General features: G+C 43.7%; 1 pseudogene; it reads right to left on the reverse strand.

The window, feature by feature from the left end:
• Window positions 1-3,587: 3,587 nt before the first annotated feature.
• Window positions 3,588-20,905, reverse strand: part of LOC102014399 — a 64,524-nt pseudogene continuing 47,206 nt past the window's right edge.

The following is a 20,905-nucleotide window of genomic DNA, read 5'->3' on the forward strand; positions in this document are numbered from 1 at the left end:
CTTTTGTAGGGCAATTATTTGTTACTTCTTCCCAATTCTACTTATTGACCTGTTTTTGCCCACCTTAGAACAAAGATATGTTCAGGGGCTGGGGATTTAGCTCAGTGGCACAGCACCTGCCTGGCAAGCGCAAGGTCATGAGTTCAATTCCCAGGACCGGAAAAAAAAAACAACAACAAAAAAAAAACAAAGATATGCTCATGGAAGACCAACCGGTTTTCTATTAACTGTCCTTTCATTCCAAAAAAGAAACTACATGCTGGGCCAGCTGTGACATTGATCTGGCTGAAAGGGTATTCATTATAATTTTAGGTAGCAAGTCATGTTCAGCAATAAAGACAAGAGCAGGAAGAAGCCACCTTGCACCCAGTGGAACAGCTGTGCTCTAATGTAGGGTTATTGTCAGAGGCTTTTTTTTATTTGCCCATGTGCATTTTGCCCTTGACATCTCAGACAATATCGCCACCCTGCCTGTGTCTCATTAAGCTGAAACCTTAACGTGAAAAGATATCATACCTAAGGATAAGTGATAAAGTAAGTGGTCCAAGCAAAAATTAAATCTACTCCTAAAATGTAACTACTTCTATAATTTGAAATACTGTACAATTCTACTATTAGCTGAAATACACAAAGCTCTGATGCAGTTCTAGATGACAGTTGTTTGAATGGTGGGTGAATTGTGATGAAGTTGCCTTCAAAATTCTCTCCAGAGGCAGACAAGAGGTCATCTAATCCAGTTTGCCATCAAATGGTCTCAGTTAGTATTGCCATGAAAAGCTGAAATTGGTTGCTAAACACCTGCATAATAATGGTGAGCTTCATACAACTTAAAATCCTAAGTGGAATTTTTAAAAAATATATAACAAAACAAAAGATCGCTGGTATCATCACCAACCTCCATTTAAAAAAATTCTTACTCTTTGGATTTTAATCAACTAAATAATAGAATCATCCACATGCTCCCCATCCCTCAAATGTATTGAGTCATGATGTAATCAAGTAAAGAAATCAATAAGAAAACCAGGGAGACTCAATAAATGACCTGAGACTATTCAAGACCAGAATGCAGGTAGGCATCATATGGCCAGGAGACCTGAAGTGTTACTGCAAGCAGGGGTGTTGGATCTACACAGAAGCTGGGCAAGGAGGATCTTGTGATGCCCGGAGGTCAAGCCTGGGAGGCTTAGGCACCCAACCATCAACTCAAGGAATGACCTTTAAAAATAAGTCCTAGCAAGCTCAACAGGGCTCTCAGAGTTCATTCAAAACCTGCAGAAGCACCTGCCTGTCCCAACACCCTCCTTGTATTGCACTAATGTTGACTGACCAGCACTGGGCAATTAACGTGGGAACAAAAGTCCTGAATCTTGAGCTGAGAAAATGCAAAGTGACTTGGTAAACAAGTGATATGCAAAATCTGTACACACTGAGTGGAAAGTGACAAAGGAAATTGCAGATGCTCTGACACACACTTTCCCATCGATTGCCAGACAGAATCTCACACATATACAAAAGAGATGGAGCATAAAATTGGGCGGACTGATGCAGTGGTTTGTTGTGATTTTTAAAATCATTTATTAAAAATAAGCATGAGTGTGCGTGCATGTGGGGAAGAGACACGGGATTCCCTAACACAAAGGGGCTGTAGGCAGATATACAAAAGAAAAGGGTGCTTTACAAATTTCCGAAGCACTAAACCTAGAGAAAGCGCAATTATCAAGGGACCAGCTAGGGAAGGCAGCCTCCGAATTTGAAGATGATCCCGTCTCTGAAACTTCAAGCGACTGCCCAAGGTGAGCTTGTGGAAGGGACCGGCCTGGGGAAGTCGAGGACAGTTTTCAGTCGGAAAACCCCCATGTGCCCCCCTGTGTCCGCGGGGGGCGTCCAGAGAGGACACCCTGAAGAGGAACTGGGGAGCCCTGGCCGGCGGCGCAACAGGCTGTACAAATGTAAAACTTGTAAGGATAATGAAATGGTCTGGAGCGCACATGGAACTGAACCTCGTTTTTCAGTGCTGGAGTGCCAGGGGCGCCAGTGCTCCAGGGACGCCCGCCCCGCCAGGTCTCTTCCCATGGAACCCTGGGGAAATAGAGGCAGATATTTCCGGACCGAGAAAACTAAAACCCGGAACATGGCTTTCGCTGCTCCAGGGCTATTTTCCCCCACGCTCGCACTGGGCCGCGGGGTCCCACCGCCTTCGCACAGCCGAAGGGGTTTGCTCGGATCCCGCGCGGAGGGTGAGCGCACGCAGGGTGCTGCCGGACGGTTGCGCGCCGCGGAATGGGCTGCGCCCCAGTAGTCGTCCAGCCCCGGGGAGCCTGCGCTCCTGCAGATTCCCTGGTTTGCTCTTGCTGATATTAAATCTTTTTCCTTCTTTACCAACTAGCCATTCATTCATTCATATAGTCAGCCTTTGGAGGCAACAACTCGTACATCCGTTATCCATGGATAACCAGATAATCGCACGCCCACCTTTGTATTCCTGTAGCTTTAAACTGTGCAAATGTTTGTGCCCCTTCACGGAAAAGGCGTGCCTTAGTCTCCCTGCTAACCTCGCCAGTAACCTTTACCTTTCCTTAGCGCTCCACCCTCCTCCTCGGCAGCGGGGGATCTCTGCCATCCTGCAACTAGTTTAATAAGACATTTGGCTTGGGTTTTAGCTGGGGGTGACTCCTTGTTCTATTGGGGGGTTGCTCTATGGGATCTATCTTCTTTTGTTATGCAAAGAAAACTGGATGTTGCAAGAAAGCTTACTGTCCCCAGCCTAAGGATGTCAGCATACTCCTGGACACTACTTTCTCCTCTTTCCCCACCGCTGTTTCATTTGTTCACCATCCTAGGTCCAGGATCTTCTCCCAGATGACCAGGACCTCCGCCGGAGCCCCTCCTCTCATTTGCCCCGGTCTTTAATTTGGTGTTAGCGCTGGGTCAGCGGGTCCTTTGTGCTGCAACCCTGGGCCTCTGTGTATGTGTGTGTGTGTGTGTGTGTGTGTGTGTGTGTGTGTACGTGTGTATATTTCTTTTGTTATTTTCTACCCTAACACTGCAGAAATGAAACACACATGCAGCTCTGTCGCCTCATATTTTCAGATGTTTTTCACACTATTGTCTGCTCCAGCCCGTTGAAAGTGCAAAGTGAAAACAGATGCATCCAAAAAAAATTTTTTTGAAAGGGGACAGTCTTAGGAAGGAGGCTAACCTCTCACATAAAGATAAGCAATAAATATAATATCAGATTTATAATGTGCATTGAGCAGTCTTGATTAGCACCAAGGTGAGCTTTGGTGAGATTTTTATCATTTCCATGTGTCTGGACTACAAGAAAAAAATCAATGGGGGAAGAGCTCTATAAATCAGCGTTCATGTCAAGACAAATCAAAATAATGCCTCTATTATTTCAATCAATAAACCATTTTTATTCCCAACATCTGATACACACAGTGTGTGTCCGTCTGTTTGTATTTGCAACTAGCAGCTCTACCTTACCAAAACAAACCTTTCGGGGTCACGTCAATGAGATTAACATTTTTAAAAGGAGAACGTTGTTCGTCTTTCCATCCCTTTCGGGTCCCCCACGCTCCCCCTTTTTAAACCGTACTCCCAAAGTCAGCAAGAGGGCTTTGCAAACTCTCCCAGGGACGGTGCTGCATCGACACCGGACGGAGGGGAAGGGTGGATGGCGCTGGTAGGGTAGAGAAACCGAAAGCAGCCGCGGGTGGCATCTCCCGGCTAAAGGGAGCCTTCCTGGCTCCGGGCTCCAGCAGTTTCCCAAAGAGGGTCCTGCAAAAGTCGCAGGCAGGTTTGACACAGTGCTCCCGCGGGCTGCTGAAAACTAAAACCAGCACCGCCGCCGCGAGCCCTCCAGCAGGTGTAAGACTGACTGCTGCCCGGCAGTAATTGGGGAGAGGCTGGCTGCAGGAGGACCGGGAGAGGGAGGGCGGGAGGGAGGGAGAGAAGGGAGGGAGAGAGGGGAGAGACAGGCTGGCTGGGGTGGCTTTGTTAGTTCCAGGCAGATTCTAAGCCTTGTTTCTCAAAATGCCCAGCAGTTTTGGCTTCCGCAGCAGTTGGCAAGATGGGGCCACGGATCTTGATAGAGGGGAGGAAGTCGATGGTTCCTCCGTGAGTCTGTACTGCGGTAACACGAGCGTTGGTATCACCCCGCAGGTTCCTTGGTTATTTTGTTTGTTTCTGTATTTGCACACCAGAACCAAACTGAATCATCCTTTTGCTGTTTAAGGTTCACTCTTTCTTGTTCCATCTGTCCACCATAAACACATAATTCTGTCACCTCTTTCCACACGCATTGCTTTCCATTGGAATGGGAAGGAGATGCAAAATCCCCCCAGGTGGAACCCCAAGAAGCCTGAGATCTAGTTGCAGTCTTTGTTTGGATTCAACAGCTGTCTGTCCGCCACACCCTCAGCCCCCAAGACCCAAGCCATCCTGGGCTTCCATTTGGGAAAAGAGGAAGAAGCACTTTAGAAAATCTGTCTTGTTACAAGCAGAATTTTACACTCCCAGGGAACTTTGAGACTTGAATGGTTAATCTCTCAGGTGACATTATCACCCCAACAACTACAGTCACATAACTCGATGCAAATGAGGGGGGTGTTGGTAATTTGGCCTCGCAGGTTTATTTTTACCCTGAAAAGCTTGCTGGTTTTCTCTCTGCCTTGCCTCCTTCCCTCCCCGCTCAGCCCGGGCTTTGTGCGCGGTTGGGGCGGGGGCTGCAGGAGAGGGGAAGCTGGGGGCCGGGAAGCTCGAGGCCGGGGATTACAAGGAAAAAGCGCCAGAGCCCGGGCGGGGACGTGCGGGTTCTCTTCACTTCCCTCTCTAATGCGTTTCTTCTCCGGATCGGAGTGCTAATGAAGCCCTCGTTCCTACGATTTGGGACGCGGGCGCTTTCGAACAAAAGGCGCTGTGCCCGGCGTTCCGGGCCGCTCCTCGGCTCCCAGGCCCCCTCTTCCCTCCCGCGGCTTCAGGAAGCCGCGTCTCCGGCTGCGTCCTGGGCTCCCTCGCCGCCCGCTGTCCAGAAGGGCTTCTGAGCCTGCTCTGTGTCCGTCTGGAGGCTGGGCTCCGGCTTCCAGAGGCCTCGTTCCTGCTTGGATTCTAGCGCCCACAATACACTGAGAGTTTTTCTCCCAACCGCTGGGGAAAATCAGGGGACGGGAGGACTTTGGAAACACCCCAGGCGCCCGCCGGACTTGGATACGCTTTCCCGGGCTTCGTCCTTCGCATACTTTCTGTCTCTCAACTTGCAAAAGCTCAAAAAGGCGAGAGGAGCCCTAGGCATGGGATTCCTTTGAGAAAAACTATAGGGTGCGGGTGGCCTTGGGGCGCCGTGCTCCCCTGGGGCTGGGGAAGGCACTGAGGGTGGAGACTGCAGCCGACCCCAGGGCCCGCGGCGACCTGTGAGGTCCCGGGGTGCACACAGCCCGGTCCGCCCGGTGCGCAGCTCCGCCGCCGGCTCCACGGCCGCAACCTCAGCCTCTGGGCCACCCCTGCGCCCGCAGGAAGAACCTTGGAGGGGACGAGTGACTGTTTCCTCCGAGGAAGACTCTCGAAACCCTGCAGCTCTGTCCAAGCAAAGAAGACTTTGACGGGTCCCGGCGAGGCGGCGCTTTGGGGAACAGAGTTCACAGAGATATTCCCGAATACCTAGGCCCTGCCCGCGCCTTCACAGGCTTCCTGCGAGCCCCGAAAGACGGTGCTGCCGCCCCAGAGCCTGAGAAACAAGCCCGGCCTCCAGACCCAAAGCCCTCCAGGAAAAAGCATAACGACAAAGCTGCTTTTCCCATTTAAAAATCCCTTTCCTTGAGAACAATTTGAGAAAACAGCTATCAGGGCGGCCCCGTTATGCCAACATTGTGAACTTTTATAGATTTAAAGTGGAAGATACAAAGCTCCACGCGTTTCCTTTCAAGCATCCACTTTCTCACGTCGCTCTGCACAGCAATTTTGAATGGAAAGGGGCGGGGGCGGTTCTGGTGTTTGGGGGTGGAGTTCTACTTGTTTGTATTTATTTAATTTTGGCTCTAAATATTTTTCCTTTACGTCTCTTTGTTATTTCGAGGTTCACCTACAAGACTCAGGACTCCATTCTGAATAAAGCAGTTTTCGTTGTCTTAAAATTTCACGTTGACAGAAGTGTGGGATCATCAGTTTTCCCTGTGTCTGCTCTAGTCGTAAATAATGGCTTTGAGATTAGCTAATTAAGGGGCATTAATCACCGATAGAAAGGGAATAAATCAAAGCCTTGTTCTAAATTTTAAACTGGCCCATATAGCTGTGCAGAGCTAATCTGCTGCAGATAGGTGCTGTTTGAATTACTGTTCTTCAGAGTAAACCAAATCCACTTCACTCTTAAAAAATGAATATTCTATTTATACAGCCAAGTTGCGTCGTTAAATTAAGTCTCCTTCCCGTTTTATTCTATTTCCTAAACAAAGTGCAGAGACCAAACCTATTAGGGGTTAAAAGAGCCAAAGCCTAGTTTTTGCCTAGCATTATGCTTACCTTTCTGAGAGTGGGAAAAGGGGGGAATAAACCCTAAGCGCATACAGAAGGGAGGAGAGGAGATTTGCTTTGAGGCTGGTATTTACTCAGGCAAAATAGTTTCTGCAGAAATATCTCAGCGCCTGTAGTATTTCAGGTGCGATTCCCTAGACTGCTTTCCCCAGCTCCCTGCATAAGGCATTAGCAAACATTACATTGTGGCTTGTGCAGAAGAAAAGCGTGAAGGGCGTGGTGTGTGTGTGCGTGCGTGTGTGTGTGTGTGTGTGTGTGTGTGTACACTGGGAAAGAAGAAAGCGGCCCCCTCGCCTGCGCTTTTTGCTGTTCCAGTGATGCTCATTGCCCTTCGGCCGGTTCCTTGCTCGTGGCTGTGCTCACTATCGGGGCGCTTGGGCCATTTCAACACCGACAAAGAGGCTTTAAATAAGTACACGCCATAAAACAACAAGCCGGTCCCTGGGAGCGAGTAAAAATTTATTCGTTTCACGTAAAGCCCTCCGAAACAGTAAACAGGGTAGATAATCCGCAGCCGGGCAGGGCATCTGCGCGCTCAGCCTCCAGCCGACCGGTGCGCGCCCTCCCCTCCGCCGCGCGTGCAAGATCGCGCGTGGGGGGCCCGCGCGTTCCCCGCCTCCGGCCGCGGCTGCTCTCAGCAGCGCCTCCTCCCCGGGAAGGGCGCTTCTCTGGAGCGCAGAGTGGGGTCCCCGGGGCGAAAGGAAAGCGACCGCTCCGGCCGAGCGAGCCACCCCCACTTTAGTGCGTCCCCAAAGCCGCGGTTGGGGCGGACCCCGCCGGCCTCCGGTCTCCCGCGCGCCGGGCGGCCCTTCCCTCCTGCGGCGGCGGTGGCAGCTTTTGTATTTTCAGTTTTCAAAAATCCGGACCCCCGGCCGGTCTTCCGGCGCCCCAGGGCCGCACCGCCCAGGCCCCCACCGCGCTCGGGCCGCGCTCACCCCGCGGGACGGACGTGGGGCCGCGCGCGCTCGCCGAGCTGCGGGGACCGCGGGGCGCCGCTCTCCGAGCCCACGGGAGCAAAGAAGGACCGAACCCCGAAAAGCCAACTCTGGGCACGTATTTGAAAGGCATCTCCGCCGGCCGGGGGCATAGAAAACCCCTCCGCGGAGCGCAGCGCGCTCGGTCCCCGCGAGCCCGGTGCAGCAGCGCCCCCTAGTGCGGCCGAGGGCGGCGCGCGAGCTGAGCGGCGAGGACGGGCCACGCGCGCGCGGGGGCGAGGAGAAAGTGACTGTCCGCGCGCGCCGCAGACGCAGCCCGAACCTCGCGCGCGCACGCACACGCACGCGCTCACGCCCAGGCTCACCTTCCGGATCGGGATGTTCTGATTCCTGGGAAATGAGGTTCAGGCATCGTTTTCCTGTTCTGAAAATATCCTCTAATGAGTAATCGGGAAACAATATTTGAGAATTTCCAAAATAATAACAACTGTTCAGGAGTGCCAGTGAAAACGTCAGTTGGACTCATACTTAACTTTGATTGGTTATTGGGTGTTTATGTCATGTAGAAAAACCACAGGCTCACTATTCCCCCCCAAACTGCTTTAGAGATACCTCAAAGATCATCTTTCTTCAGTTCACTGGAAAAACTCTACTTTTGAGTTTACAATGTCAGATTGTTACTTGAAATAATTTAAGACGTTGGAGATGAGTTTTTTGTTTTATTCCTTCTTTTCGTGGAGTAAAGGTATGTTACAAGGAACTTCAGTGATGATGACAGTAGCATGAATACCACATCACAGTTGGCAGAGGGCGAGAAATCGTAGGTGGTTCTAAACTGAACCCTGAACCCTTACCGCAGTAAGCTGCTGAATTACTTTGGACAAATCTTGTAACCGAGCCACATCTCCATCTTTTCTCCTACAAATGAAACAGTTCCAGGGGCTAGGTTCAGCGCACTTTCTAGACTTAGTGGATTTTAAACCTAAAACACAACTCAAGAAACAAATGATAATGTTAGTGAAAAAATTGCAGGCAAGTATTCATTTTCCTAAAAGACTATTATTAACAGAAACCCACACTTTTGAAATGTAGCCTTTTTGCATAGTCACAGCATAGCTAGAAATTTTTGTATAGCACAGAAGTATATGTGTGTGTGTGTGTGTGTGTAGTATATATATATATAGTATTAACTTAGCACATTAAAATAAAACAACTTGCTATTAAATCTGTCTCCCATTCACCCAACCTAATCCTACAATCCAGGGATATTTTGAACAGCTTTGTGATGGTCTCCACAGATGAACTGATAAAAAGGACAAAATAAAGAGATGGCATTTTGGCCTCCAGTTCACAGTAAGCAGAGACTGAAGACCCTTCTTTCAGAAGTATTGGAGTAAAATATTTGAAACCCTTTCTGGTTTTAGTTTTGAAGAATCAGATCAGTGGCACTGACTGAGCTGCCTCAGCAGAGGAGGCTGGCAATTACTGGGCAGCCTTCCATAATTAAAGATAGAATGTCTTGAAGGAAACAGGAAAAAACTGAAAACAGCAGCAGAATGTAATGTCTTCATTCACGCAAGGATCACTATCTCATACTGCATGTAGATAAGTTATAGTTGCATTAACACTAGTGCAGTGTAGTGTGAAGATATTTAAAGTAGAAAATAAAATATCAACCATTCCTTATATTTATTTAATCATAAGAAGTAATTATTTTTAGGCTTAGAGTAAGAATGAACATTTCAAAGACACGACGCTGATCTTGCTCCGACCCAGGCTTTAGCCAGCAACTTTGGAGGTGGCTGATCTGAGCTCTGCTCTCAGCCTTGTGAATTCTTTCCTAGGAAAGAAGAACAAGTTTGATCAAGGGATTTGCTTTGAAATGTGGCTGATATTTAAGATTTTCACAGTTTTCTTGGCAACTTGGTTCAAAAAATATTACTTTTCAGGACCACTATTAAAAAGCTAAAAATCCCACCTGTAATGTTTAAGCAAAGCAACCATCCACAAATAATGTGCTTTCATTTTATGGTAATTCATATGCTGATATGAATGAGACATAAAAAGAGAACATGAAGAAGTGTGTGAGTGTGTGCACGTGTGAGTGTGTGTGTGTGTAATTACAGTACACCCACTGCGACATAAGCATCTGTTTCACAACACCCGCTCTGAGACTTCTATCTTAAGTGAAGACCTGAACTTGGACAGCTATGTTTTCTCTCGGCAACCTAATTTGACCCTAATTACCCCTATCTTCCACTTCAATTGACTAGCAAGGGGTAAGTCTTACAAGGATTTGTGATAAGTCAAAGTCTCTGCCTTAGGGATATGAAATTGGAGTTCGGATAAAGTTAGTCTTCATGGTTAGAGCAGAGAGCTGGGAGCTACAGCAAAGCCATCTTTATGTCGTGTGTTCTGCTTCATAGCTGAGCATCAGCCTGTGTCACACCATGAGAGTTCTCCCTGGTGTACTTCATCTCCGCATAAAGTCAGAACTTTGCAATCAGAGATTTTTGACACTGGAGATGTTGATGAAGAAGGTGCTTTGGGCCATTGCTCAGAATAATCAGCATCTCTGGGAGTTTCTGCAGAGATAAAGGAAATGCAATTTATTAGGAAGCAGTGCCTAGGGAGCAAGCATTGTGATACACTGTTGTATTCAATCCTCATACGGCCTGGTAACAGGAGTCGTCTTACATGCTTAGTTCATATACAGGAAACTGAGGCCCAGAAATTTTATAAGTTACCCTACACCGAAGAGAGTTATACAAGAGCAGCAATGGCATTTCGAGACCAGTGGTTATAATTCCAAAATCACCAGTCATTCTGCTTTGTGCCTTTTCTTCTATCAGGTAGCTAGAGTAAAGGGTGATCTTCTTCAAAACTGATTTACTAGGATCATTATTTGGCTTCTTCAGAAACCCAGAAGCTGATTTAAATGTGGAATTCTCTCTTACCTGCTGAGAGGACCATCCTTACATTAAAAATATTCAAAACAATCACATTCCCCATTTCCCCTAACTTTCCCTTCCACCAAATTAATGCACATCCTTTCCTTCTATTTTCATCATCCCTGGTTTTGGACATTTACGTTAAAAAATCCAGGGACTTTTTGCTGTTTTATTTTCATCATGTGATTGTCACACACTCAAAAAGCTCATTTATGTTTAATTATATTTTAGTGTTTTCTTTACTTATATTCTTCTTCTTTTGAAGAACATTAATATTATTCCATTAATATTTCTCCTGAGTGAAGAGACAAATCACCCTCCAACTGGCATATTTCCATGCTGGTCTGAATGGCAATCTTTACAATAAATATTTCATGTCATTACTTATTATAAAAAATCTCTCTTCAGCATGAATGTCCATTTTGTAAGAGGATTAGGTGGGTTTTGCTGTGGGATACTTGTATTTTTGATAAGCTTTTTCAATCCTTCCATTTATTCAAAAGGTGATTACAATGAAAAAAAAGCATTTAAACTTGGTTATCATGATCAACCTTCCCAGTATCTCTTGTCTTATATTCTGCAGTCAGGGGTAAGAAAGCAATCCCTTTCTAGTGCCTTCTCTACCTGAAGCCCAACAAAATGAAGTTTTCCACAATGCTCCCCAATAGGCCGGTGGAAGTCAGTTTCTCTTACAGCGTCCTTTGCTGCCACCTGCTGTTCAGTCTGCATTTTGAAGGCTGTCACGGCTGTCTACCATTCTGTATTTTCTCACTGAAGCGGTGACACAAACACAAAAGCTGATGTCTACAGTTAAACCCTTTCACTAGCTCACATTTCAAACTGACCTTTGACTCATTGGCTGCATTCAGCGTGTCCAGAAAGTGATTTCCTTTGTCACACTCTTCCAAATTAATAACATAACAACACAAGAAACATTATTTCCTTTTAAGCATAACAAGCTGACCATTCAGACAATTGATATTTAAAATTTCTTGTGTGACTATTATGTGCAAGGCAAGAATTCTAGCTGGAGCAAGCATTTGTAACTTTCATCCAATAATCGATTAGTAGGTTTTCTTTCCACTCTCTGCTTCTGGCTGCCCAGTCTCAGCTGCACTTGATCGTTGCTTGTATACCTGTCTCTCATCTCTGCCGAAAACACCACCAGCAAAGTTAGAACACGGCAAGTTGCTTCCTTCCTTGTGCCTCAGTACTACTCAGTACGGTCAGTTCTCGAACTTTGGAGTTATGAACTGGGTTGACAATAAAAAATAAATATGCATCAGAAACAGATCTGAGTGTGGATGAAATACTGCTTTTTGCTTGGAATTGTGCCCACCTTGAGCATCTCACTCAGCAGCGTGGCCTCTTCAGCACTGCAGGAGCCTCTGCTACCATCTCGGCATAAAGTATCTTCCAGAGACAAACCAAGCCTCAGAGAAAAAGGTTGTGTAAGACATGTGCCTTTCACTGGTGACACTGTACACCTGTGACCAGAAAGAAGCTCAACATGGCACTGGCTTCAAATGTGGAGAAGCATGTTTAACTTTCTTCTTAAACTCACCACTGCTCTCCATCAAACTGGTCTCAGCAATGGGCAGGTTACGGCTTCTGCTGAGAACAGTGTCTGCCTCTTGTAAAAATATTCCCTTTCTTCAAGCAGAGTTGTTCAAACGTTACATTCATGCCCAGAGAAGTGACCCAGCTCAACCAAGCATTTCAAAGCCACCTGGCATCCTTAAACATTCCTGTGACCAGGCTTCTGAAATCCTGTAGGGCAAAAATCAAACAAAGAGAAGTCAAGCAAAGGTCGGTGCTTCTCAGTTCTTCTTTGGTAGGAGGCAGCTCTGTACTGACTTGAAAAATGTATCTAAAGTACAGATACAGTTCTCATTCATGCAAAACTTCAAAATCTGGTTTGCCTTTCAGACATTTCACAACGTTTGAAAGAGTGATTCTGGCAACTTCCATGGGGGGTTGGTAACAGTGCAAAAGCTGTGGAAATGATTTAAATGTTTAAGACTTTGAAGTAAGTGCCTATTAAAGATATTTAACTAACTTCATATTTCTTCACACATTTGCCTCAAAATGTGTGTTTGTGGAAAATTTCCAAATTATTCTTTAAAGTAGAGAGACCATCATTTTTATGTTGGAGTAAAGAAATTCATCACCGCCCAGGTTCCCCACTTGCATGTTCTTTTTTCTTCACAACTCACGGAAGCTACTCTTTTTTCATTTTTTGCTAAGTAATGGACTTTTTTTCTTAATTTCTTTCTTGATTCATTGTAATTTGCTTCAAGTGGTATGTGAGTTTATGTGAGTTTAAATTAGGGAATTAGAGAGGAAGAGACAATTGATGTTAGTATTGAGTGAGACCTTTCATTCACATGTACTTGCTCACTGAAATCATGCATGCATTTGATCAATGCGGTGGTACCTTGCTTCACGAGCTGAATTTCTCCCAGGATTCTGGGGAAGATGGCTGCGGCTGTGTAACTCATCTGAGGCGGAGTTTGTGAAAGGAAGCAAAATTTTACCGAATGCTTCTCTTCACAAACAGAAATGTTTGTGGACCAAAGCATTACGTAATTTTTTTTAGCATACTCTAAGAGCCAGGCACCATTCTTGGGCCTGAGCTCTGTCTATCAAATAATTCATAAGCTGATAGAGCGGTACAAGTGAAAAGTCAGCGCGGATGCCCCAACAAGTGTTTTTGAGGTGCACTTATGGAAGATGCGCTGAGAGTGTGATCTTTGAGGGCAGTTTCTTGGGTTTGAATACCAGCTCTGTCCCTTCACCAGCTCTGTAATCTTGCTCAAGGAGCACTGCCCTGCTACATTATTCTACTCCTCTGTAAAATGGGAATAGGAAGAACAACTGATGAAGAGGCTGTTGTGAAAATAAAATGCATTAATGCAGCATGCTCGCTGATGTGCCTGGCTACTTCTCATGGGTCAGATTTCAACTTGAATGCCGTGTCTTTTGCTTGAATTTCCCTGTCTTTTGTTTTAAAGCACACTCACCCCGAGTCTCTCATTCCCTGCCATGTTCTTGTATTACTTACAGTTCTATCCCTCTGTGAAATTATTTTTATTCTTGCTTACCTGTGTATTGTCTCTGTCCCCTGAGAATGTACAGAACACAAGGGCAGAGACTTCTCACATCTGAATTGCTTTTGCACTTCTGCAGTCTTGGACAGCCTATGGCACACAACCGTCTTTCCACTTACAATTTGTGAAACAAATCACTGAATGGTAAGACCTACGACACAGGAAACGCAGAGCTCCATTTGGGAAAACATGGCAGTGATGGTTGACTTAGACATTAATGAGCTCACAGATGATTCTCAAGAGGAAGTAAAGTCCTCTGGGCACCTGTGGAAGGTGCATCATTGGGGACAGAGGTAGGACAGGAGTCCAAGAGAAGAAGAGGTGTATATTGGGAGAGTATGCATTTAATCCCCGAAGGGACTCGGTCTGGTGTTAGTAAGTATCAGGGCCAAAATTAAACCATTCTACTGCACTTTCCTGCAAAAAAAATATTACTGTAAGGGCCTTGAAACCAGAAATGGTATCTAGTGGTGAGATTGCTCTTCATACAGCCTGATTGGCTCAGAAATGATGTGGTGTTTCTGTGGATGGTGAAGACCATCACCACATGCCACCTCTTCCTTCTTGGACAAAAGGCTTTATGGGTTCCATCTCCCTGTGTCTTTAACGAGCTGACTTTTATATCTGGATGCTTTGGTATAAATACGGGTCATGCATTCCAAAGTGCAACGGAAATAGAAAAGTGCTGTTTTACATTCAGAATTCACACACAGGAAATCCCCAACTGTTTCTTTACAGAGCAGTCATTTTATATGCAGATGGGGTTAGTTAATAATGTTTAAGATTGCGCCCATTTCATTGTCCTGCCTGTCATACTGTGCTGAACGCGTTTGCTCACCTGTCACTACCGCATGCAATGGACAGCTTCATTTTGGGAAGCTCTCTCTTGCCTACAACATAAACAGCTCACCCATCCTCCAGAAACGCTGGAATGAAGCTTGCTTGAAAAGATTGAACACAGTCTTTGCTTAAGACGTTTGCATAATGGTGAAGACAGAAAGTTGAAGTTATTCCCAAGAAATTGTCTTCAACATTTAGTTTCACTACTGTGAGTATGACGGTTTTTTAAATGGCGGCAAATCATTTCGCCCTCCTCCCATTGAGAGGTGGTCTTTGTCTCCTTCCTTTAAATCTGTGACTGTGACTTCCAAGCCTAAATCATAAAAGACCACGTAGCTTTGGCCGGGGTCTCCTGGCAGAATTGTTCTTGGAGCGTTTCTTTCAGAATCCAGCACGTATTGCTGACAGCAGCGCCACAGCGATACTATGACCGGGTGTCCTGGGCAGCAGCCCCATCGGGCCCAGCAGTCAAATCAGCCAAGTCCAGGGACCGGACAGAGTTAAGCAGCCCCGGGTGATCCCAGTGTCCTTGTGATGAAGGTCACCTCCCGCCGCTTGTACCACCCTGTCGTTAGCTAAGGCTCCAGATGCTACGGCCCAGGCAAGCAGTGCCCACCGTGACTTGTCTGAATTCCTGACGAGCAGCATATGTGAGCTTAACATTGCTATTGGTTCTGCCAGTGACTTCGGGTGGCTTGTTTCACAGTTGGTGTAACTAGAGCGATTGACCTTTTTCAGTCGCGGCTGGGCACCAGCGTCACTCAGCAGAAAGGAGCGATGTCTTGAGCACAGTTAGGTCAGTTCCACCAAACTGCCTCAACCAATGCTCCTTCGAACCCCCTTCTCTTCTGGATTCCTCTCCAAACTGCTGAAAAAATAAAACTGTGAAGTTCTCAGCCTGTCTTATCGGTGCAGAGGCCCGGAGACACAGTACTGGCCAGTAACATTGAGACAGGGGGCCCTGACTAAAGCTCCCCTCCCCCGGTGAAGGCTGGCAGAGGAACATCTTTTCCTCCTTCCTTCCTCCTACCTGGAATGTGGATGTGTTACTTGCAAGTACAGCAAATGTCTTGTGACCATGAGGGTGAATGTCACATACTATGGCAGAGTATAAAGACAGAAGTAGCCTGCTGTGGGGATGACTTCTTTGAATGTTACGCTCACCCTGTGTCACAGTCCTTTAGAACTATTGTTCTGCAAGAAAACTATTTTAACTGTTTCAAAGCCATTGTTCATTAGATATTACATAACTCATTGGTGACTATATTCTTAAATGATTTAATTATATATGATATTATATGTGATTATATATTACACTACATGTACCTGTGTGATATTTAGTCCCTTGGACTAAAAGAGGAAGAACTATTTATTTGTACCTTAAAAGAAGGAAGAGGAGGAGGAAGAGGAGCTAGAGGAGATGGAGAACAAGAGCAAGAAGAAGAACAAGGAAATATTCTTCAGTTAAGTATCTTGTTTTCATGAGCAACTGTAAAGCCAAACCTGAGATTCACGTGGGGAACCCTTGATGGCTGGGCTTATTTCCTGTAGCAGCCCAACCGACACTAAGGTCACATTCATCCATTAGCAAGCAAATGCAGGGTACGGTAAAGGATAAACAACCTACTAGGTTGAGATTTAAACTCTCCAACCTATTTTTCTTTTCTAAGCAAATCTTTACTTAACATTACAATCATAGATAACTTTTTAGTCAGGTTTTATTTTTCTTTTAGACAACAGAAGACATCAGTTTTCCCAACTCATTTTGTGTTGAAATAGCGTTGTTAAAGCTCATCGTATATCTCTTATGCCTCTACTAAAGACATGCTTTGTATTTGGGTTTATATTCATAAACACAAATGTACATATGTGTTGCTTAATGATCAGTTCTTTCTTTCAATACAATTAAAACCATTGCAATGGAGAGATGAGATGACTTACATATAGTGATTAATATTAGGAAATATGTCCTATAATGAAATCACCAGTGTTCTAAAACCTGTTAATTACTATCTCTTTTGCTTCATAAAATAGCAAATGCATATAATTGCTGGTTGTTTTAGATGACAGTTTTTAATCTCGTCATATAATAAACAAGTTGAAAGGCAAAGCATAATACAATAATTCCAGAGACAAAAGAGAAGAATAATTGCATATGGATGAGGATAAAAATATCAAAGAACAAAGAGCATTTTGAATCTCTCCACCCTCCCTAGAGTACCATTTCAGGTTGTAATTCATTTTAAGGGTACTGTGCTTCAAATGCATTTACTCTATCAAAGACATTCATCTCATAATTCTTTAAAATCTGCAAGTAGATCTTGTAGGGTAACCATTCAGGTTTATATTAAGTAGCTTGAATTATACATTGTGGAACAAAGTGATCTTCACAAGTCAGGGAGGCTATAAATCTCCTCAGTGAAAATCTTTTCTTTTAAAACTTTTCTGGAAAAGCTAACCCTAAGAACAGTAACTGTCTGTGGATACTTGGTCTTCCTGGTCATACTGCATATCCTCCCAGACTTACACCAATCTTTCTCATCTTTATTCCTCCAGTACCTACTATGCTGCCTCATTCATTCATTTATATTAGGCACCAAGTGCCCAATACAGATGAGGTATTATATTTGATAATGAACAAAATATACCTAATCTTCACCCTTTGGAACCATTATTTTTTAGTAAGGAGATAACCAGTAAAATAAACTTAAAGAATTAAACATCTAATTATAGAATTGATAACTGCAATAAAGGAAGAATGCATGTATCATGAGAAAGTATAATGGAGTGTTAACTATTAACCTACTCTGGACTGGAAGGGTGGCTAAGATGGAAAAAAAAGACATTCTATTTGAGACCTTCAGGATGAACAGAAATAGCTAAACAAAATGGGCAGGAGCAGGAGGAAAACATTTCAGGTGGAGAGAAAAGCATTATGTGGGCCCTGTGCTGCACATATGACGTTTATTAATATTTGATCTTCCAGTAATGGCAGACTGACAGTGATAACTAGTTATGCGTCTCTGAGCCCTCAGTTCCAGCCCATTTTTACAATGGCAGTTCAAGTTTCAAATCATTCTCTTCATCTTCTGACTTGTTCTGGAATATTTATCACCCTAAATATTTATATAGCCTTATATCAGTATCAGTATATTGTCTTCAATCATTTGTAACCATCTTTTTTAATCTACAGACTATATAATCTTTAAGCACAAGAAATATGATTTAAAATATTGTGTTCCAACCTAAAGCTTAACGTTCTACAGAGCAATATATATCTGTAAACTGGATCTCTACTTGATTTTTTGCTTGTATTGCTGTTTTATATTTGTAATTTCCAATTACATTTATTTAAAACTATGGGACTTAAATATATCACAAATTTTAATCTGTGAAAAAACATATACAATTCCACAATACGAATTGTGACACTCTTTTATGTACATAGCATTAACTTTAGAAATCGAGGACTTATTCCAAGAGAACTAGGTAAGTGATAGGTACAAGTTTGTTCAGAGATCCCTGACTATATTTCTTACCTTTCTTAATGGTAATAAAGCATGAATGAGGACCATAGTCTTGTGCATGATAATAAAGATGTTAATGTCTATACTTTATTTGTTATGAATGAGTTTGCATTGCATGCACAGTTGACCAAAACAAGGATGTTTCTTATTTCCAGCTAAAATAAATGATGGAAGTCCATAAACGTATAATTTATACCTACTTTTGATTAAAACTCAATATTATAATAAAGTCTCTCCTAATTATGTTAACTGTTTACATTCCCAGGATGAGAAATAAGATTGACATGGTCCTGAAAGAACATTTGCTGCTTACTTTCAAAGACCAAACAACTCAAATAATCTGTGGTTATATGTCAAACAACGTTCTTCTGAGGTTATAAATTTGCCATAATCATTATAAGCGTGACAGTCTGCCTCCATTAACTGAGCAACTACTATGTGAAGCATCTTTTATAACCTCAGAGATAATTCCATGAGGTGTTATGTCTTTCTTCAATGAACTTTCACTCTTCATCAAAATAAAAAAGCCTCTGCATAGCACAGCTCAGCAGGGAGGGTCATTTATGTGGAATACAACAAAAGTGGGTCACCAGTTATACAACTTGGTGGCTTTAGATGGCACATGGTCAGAAGAGAATGACAGTTTGATAAGCATATGATTAAGATCCCAGAAATACTAATAAGTTACACAGCACAGAATAAAACTCAAAAGTAATCCACTGGAAGAGCAATGGTGGGGCGCTATGAGTTTATAAGGTGAACACAATGGAGTTTCAGAGGAAAGTAGATGTCTGCATTATGTAGCAAGGAGACTTTTGACCAACAATTATGCAATGAGAAATAGTTCATGAAAACTTGGGTACCAGCTCATACTGGCAGAGGATTATATCTTTGTACTCTTATTCAGAAAACTTTTCTGTAGTGATGTCACTTTCTTCTGGCACCTTCTTGGAATTAAGCATTTCTACTGATGGCACTAATTTTAGATAATCACTGATCCTAGCCCAGAGGTCAGTAAAGCAGCTCTGAAATACATCCTATCATTGACAGATATGAAAAACAAAACTGCTGGAGAATACCTGTTCCTAAGGGACACTCACACTTTGAGATAGTTTTGATATGCATGTACTTTTTCCCCGTGAAAAGGACCTGAACTTTTGTGAAACTAGGACACTCCAGCAGTGAGTTCAGCTCTGAAGGCCCACACAAGCAAAAGCTTGACCTTTTTCTTCCCTGGATTTCCCAGAACAGTCTCCACACCTACCATCAGACTTCACCTTGGGCAGCTGCTTTATTTTTTTCCTTTCAATTTTCTCTCTCAGCAGGCTGGGGCTTGGCTGCCTGCCAGCCCACGCTGAGAGGCCAGTATGCTGACTCGGAGCTCTTGCACATTTATTTTTATACAGAGCTGTCCACACAGACAGATTTCCATTTGCTTATCTAAAAGCATTCTCTGCCACAACTAGGTCTGACGTGTACTTAGACCGTTGCATACGTGCTCTCTCTCTTCCCGAGGAAAATATTTCCCAAATTGTACTAGCCTTAAAGTTCCAGGACTTCCACACTAACTTCTACATCACCAACTGCACTAAATAGATTTGATTCTATGAAAATCTCTATCTTGAACCTATGTGCCATGGGCCCACAAAAATAGAGATCTTTGTTCATGGGCATGGTATTGTCTTATCCAGTATCAACACATCAGTATCATGTATTATTCTGAAGGAGATGAAGAAAAATATGGCGCTTTTTTGCATCAGCTTAAATGTTAGATAATGCAGATCTTTCAAATACCACAACTGACTCTTCTTTTGATATGAAATACTAAGAATAACAATCAGCATTAATAGTTACTTGATGTTCAATGTTTGGACATACTTCCATAAGCACTTACTTATACTGAAATGAGAAGTCAAGATCTCCTGAACATGTAATAATTTATCATTACATTAGTTAATTTAGATTCCTTTCTGAAGCATGTACTGGTGTAACATGTAAAGCAACTAGTTTCCCTTGTCTAGTATGACAATAAAAATTTAAAGAAATCATCATCTATGTAAAGGAAGTTGTTTCCACCTAGCAGTCAGATGCTACAGGATATAGGCAACTTTTTGAGTATTAAGGTTCCTCATGCTCACTGCTACTGAGGTTAACCTAAAAGTATTCTGAGTTTGACAATATTCAATATCTGCCCTACTGCTAGGCCACTCCAAGCACACAAAAGCATCAGTAGATGGGAGGTCCATGTCCAAGTAATGAGAGCAGCAAAAGACTCCCTCAGATGACCTATGATATTGCACAAATGAACATGAAAAAGCTTGCTTTTAAGGAAATTTTAAAACTCAACATAGACTATTTCTTACTTTGTCAGTTTAAGTTTAGTCTATTTTTACTTTTAGTCATAACTCTTGCAGCTCTGGATGATTCTAACTGGATAGTGGACAAAAGAAAGTATGTAGGTGAATATTTCAAGACATCTGCCTAAGACAAAATCTGCTAAGACTAAAGACAGAGCTAAGACTACAGATTATTGACCAAGGTTAATGCTGTCACTCATGTACACTTGTTTCCATTAGATCAACATTACCTAAGCAACTATATTTGCAATCTTATTTTTTGATCATAATTTTGACCTATGTTGTACCCATCTCATTATTTTGCTCTATAAAACTTATCTTAAGAGGTGGGTTCATTGACAACCCATCTGGGACACCTCCCCCACCCTCCCCGTTTCTCAGGAGTTATTCCTATTCCCCATTCCACCGTTTCCATTCCCCATTTCTTTTCTCCAATAAATTTTCCTACTCTTAAAAAAAAGACATTATCTGGCAATATCTCTACTCCTCCCTCCAGCAAAGATCTTGTAATATTTCTGAAAAAATACCTTCACCTACATTTAGATGTTTCATTTAACTATCCCTATGTTTCTGGATATGGAGGTGGGGGGGTCAAAAGGAAATTAGATCCCTATCCAGAACTGATTATTTTCTAAAATTTGTTTCCATATACTGGCT

The sequence above is a fragment of the Chinchilla lanigera genome, unplaced genomic scaffold, assembly GCF_000276665.1.
Source record: "Chinchilla lanigera isolate Chin_1 unplaced genomic scaffold, ChiLan1.0 scaffold00045, whole genome shotgun sequence".
In the NCBI taxonomy this organism is placed as follows: domain Eukaryota; kingdom Metazoa; phylum Chordata; class Mammalia; order Rodentia; family Chinchillidae; genus Chinchilla; species Chinchilla lanigera.